This window comes from Ornithorhynchus anatinus, chromosome 11 (genome assembly GCF_004115215.2).
Source record: "Ornithorhynchus anatinus isolate Pmale09 chromosome 11, mOrnAna1.pri.v4, whole genome shotgun sequence".
NCBI classification, from domain to species: domain Eukaryota; kingdom Metazoa; phylum Chordata; class Mammalia; order Monotremata; family Ornithorhynchidae; genus Ornithorhynchus; species Ornithorhynchus anatinus.
In genome coordinates, this window is record NC_041738.1 from 40751386 (window position 1) to 40755376 (window position 3991).

Here is a 3991-nt window from a genome sequence, read left to right on the forward strand (position 1 = left end):
TTGAAGCCCTGACAACGACAGAATCTGCCAGGCCTCAAATCTAGCAACCCAGAGCTTCAAAGCTTATACCCAACTAAAGAAGGATGTCCGAGGCATTAACGGAACCACAAAAAAGTAAACTTTCCCTCGTACATCCGGAATGGCCCATGGTTCCTCCCTTTCAGAATATGCACAATGACACACAGGATCTGAAAGAAATGTCAAAGTTTCTCTCGTCCCTATTCACGAGGGCGTTTCCTCTAAATATCTAGAGGATGAGAACAGGATGAACGATGAACAAAGGACAGTGAGCCCTAGAGCCAGTCGAAGGGCAGAGAGAAAAGATAAGCTTCCCACCAGGGATGGAGCCGGTGGGGTGGCCAGTACTCCGGGGAAGAGACCCGCATGGTAGCATTTCGATCCATTAGAACCGAAAGCTTCTCCTGGGTGACCTGGCTCAAGGGCCGGTGGAGATGGTGGGATACGGGCCAAGGATAAACCTTTTTAAGTCTTTCACATTTCTTTGGCGGGTCACGCCCCTTCAGAGTAAGCAACGGAGCAGCATGCTCCGCTGTCAAACGATATGAGGCCAAAAGAGCTCTGTAAATATCCGAGCGTCCAGATGTGATAGCGTCACTAACACCGTTATTGATCTAGCACCTTTCTGTTGAAGAGCTAACGTTGTCGTCCAGACAGGATCTCACAAAGTCAGCAACGCTCAATAATCCTAAACTTATTTTCCTTTTCAGAGCGGTACAGTGAGCCAGGGAAAGATCACTCAAAGGTATTGAGCACTTATTCTGTGCAGAGCACTGGACTGAGTGTTGGGAGAGTATAACGAAACAGAGTCGGTGGACACTTTTTCTCCCCACGAGTCTACAGTCTGGAAGAGCTAGGAATTTACGCAGATTCCCGGGACCTAGCTTCATACTGTTCGGCGATGGCAGTTTCCGTCCCTCCGCCTAAACTCGTAAACGTCGGGAAGCTCGGTATGAGCAGGGAACGTCTGCTAATTCTCTTGTATTTTAATCTCCCAAGTGCTTAGTATGACGCTCTGCACGTAGAAAGCACTCAACAAATACCATTGATTGATTGATTGATTGGCTCTCCCCACTCCGTCTCGGGGCGGCGTTCCCGGCCAGCCCGGCCAGCCGCTGGGATTATAGGCTGCCTTCCACCGTGGTGTAGCAGCAACTGGCTCTGAGCCAAATTAGATGTCCATCCTGCCTTTGAAACTAGGTTCTGGGGCTGCCAAGGGAGGGACGCAGCTCTCTTATTGAGAAAACAGGGTTAAAGCCATGGCCAAACCCACCCTGTGGGCCTTCCTTCCATCCTCTGAGCTCAGGGACAAGATCTGCAACCAGGTCCTCGGCTCCCTCATCCCAGCTCGTGCTCGATTTTAGCGGATCGGACGTGGGCCTGGGAGTCAGAAGGACCTGGCCTGGCTCCACCACTTGTCTGCTGTACGACCTTGGGCAAATCACTTCACTTCTCTGGGCCTCAGTTCCCTCATCTGTAAAATGGGGACCAAGACTGTAAGCCCTATGTGGGACACGGACTGTGTCCAACCTGATTAGCTTATATCTACCCCAGTGCTTAGCACAGTGCCAGGCACATAGCAAACGCTTAACAAGTACCATTAAAATAAAAAAAATCTTTCAGGACAGTGGGTGCTCACAGGTGCTGGCAGGAATGGCCCTGCAGATCTGCTTTGCTTTCATCCCCTTCGTAGGTGGTAATGCTCAATTTGGTTCAATCAGACTGCAGAAGAGACCCAAGATAACCATCGTTCTCCCCTCTCAGGGTCACACCTGGAGAGTTTTCAGTACTCTACCAGTCTCGACTACGGGAGGGAGAGGCAAGCAGAGGCATATCTATTCCATTCCTAGCTTGGGCACTGACTAGCAAGTGGAAGGCAATCCGCTACAAGTCAAAACTCACCTATGCTGGGCAGCGGCGGCACGGGAGAGAGTCGAGGGCGGAGACTCAAGTTTACTGCATGGAAGTAGGCGATTCCCTTCCTATTTCTACCAAGAAAACTCTCTGAATACGCTACCAGAACGACTGCAGATGGAGGTGGGGCGTTCTGGGAGAGATGTGTCCAGAGATGTGTCCATGGCGTCGCTATGGGTCAGACACGACTCGACAGCATAACAACCCCCGTCGCTCCCATCAAGCCAGGATGAGCTACAAGGCCCCAAGCCGAGAGTAGGTAGCCCTGGAGGGGAGGTGCTGGGCAGGGAGGGAGAGTTTGGTGTGGAGGCGATGCGTGCCCTTCACACCACCCGATCCCCACCAGCACCGGACCCCGCCGTGGCTGGCAAGAACTGGCTCGGGGGCCGAATCCTGGCAGGGAGCCCGGTCTTCCCTATGCTTTCCCTAAAAGCACAGAATCGACGCTAAGAGGGCCATCCTTGATTAGAGATCAGCAAAAGGAGCTTGATCTTCTCCTCTGACTTGCGTTTGGCTGAGGATTCAGAGCAAAATTACTGGAGCTTTTTTCAGCGCAGCAAATCTTCTATTTTTTAATAACGAAGGCTGGAGATGGCTGATCCAAACGGGAATTTCAGTTTTTGAGGTTTTGGCTGCCTGGATACCTGGCTGTGTGAGAACTGGGGGAGAGAGTAAGGGCTGGCATCTGGGCAATTCCTAATTCCCAATAGGTTAACTGGGGAAGCCAAGCTTACCTTTAAAATGAAACTTATTTGGAAACAGAGCAAAAAAGTCTCCAGGGTATCCAGGCACCTAGCAGAGTTGAATTCCTCTGATGTCGCTGATCTGCTGCTAACCATGATCAGGAACTGGAATTATGTACCATTCAATTGGATTTATTGAACACTTACTGCGTGCGGAGGACTGCACTAAGCGCTTAATGCATCCCAGGTGCACTGTTCTCTGACACTAAACCAGTCCCAGCCAAATCCAGGGGTTAGATGGCCCATCCACAGCCTCAAGATAGATGGCTCAGGGAGGGCAACCACTGCCTTGCATCCTGTTGCCCTTGCAAGACAGACTGCTGGCCTTCACCGACCACCGATCCACCCCAGTCATGGCATTTTTTTAATTTTATGCTTTTAAGTCTCTTGCAGTATGGAAATTGATTGTACGAGCCAGGGATTGGCCAGCCACAAAATCATGCCAGGACATTTTCTCTTTAAATCTCACGGCATCCGGATCTAACTGAAGAGCTTAAGAGGCAAAGCTCCCTTCCAAAGAACGAAATATCTCCATCTTCCGCACCATCGGCTGGCTTGATGGTTAAAAACGGAAGGAAACATCCAGGGTAGCTGAGCACGAGCGGGGCCGAGAAAAAACCTCTATCCTTTTTCCATGATCGGAACTGAGATCTACACTGATTCAAAGGATATTTTTTCAAAGTAGACTGACATTTTGAGAAAAAGTTAACCAGCCCAGGAACCACAGGAATCAGAGAGGAGACAGATCCTGGATTACAAACTAAAATTTCTAGAGGACTTATCGGCGTAAGAAAGGAAGATGACAGTTCCAACTTTAGAGGAGGAAGAGGAGAAAGAAGGTAGCGGTTCCAGCTACTCTTTCACACCAAGTTCTTAAGGAGGTCGCCGGAAACTACAGGACAATCTAGTTCCTGTAAAACAGGGAATTAAATGTTTGTTCTTCCCAGTGGAGGAACTGGACTGCCAGAATACCCTTGGGGGCCAGCTCACCTGAAAGGCTTCTGGAACATGGATCTTATTATTATCTGATGTATTGTCTTAATTATATTATTTTTGGGGTTAGCCTCAGTGTACGTAAGCAACTTACCCCCCCATCCCTCCCCACCCATCCAATCAAATTCTCCAAGTTGCTTGGAGAGTTTGTTTGCTGCATGAGCAAAACATCAGTAGAATACAGTAAAAAACCAACAAAATGAAGGAACGGTATAGAAACCCCAACCCACAAAGATCTCAGGAAATGAGGCACAATCAGTACACAGACTCCCAGTTTCCTAGACACCCAGGTTAAAGAATCAAAGAAGCCAGGCACGCTAAGA

At 49.4% G+C, this 3991-nt stretch overlaps 1 non-coding gene across 1 annotated transcript; it reads left to right on the plus strand.

The window, feature by feature from the left end:
* The first annotated feature begins 1772 nt into the window (after nt 1–1772).
* LOC114815324 lies at nt 1773–1910 on the plus strand. Its single transcript, XR_003763088.1, has one exon. It is a non-coding gene; the product is annotated as a small nucleolar RNA SNORA7 (small nucleolar RNA).
* Nucleotides 1911–3991: the final 2081 nt, after the last annotated feature.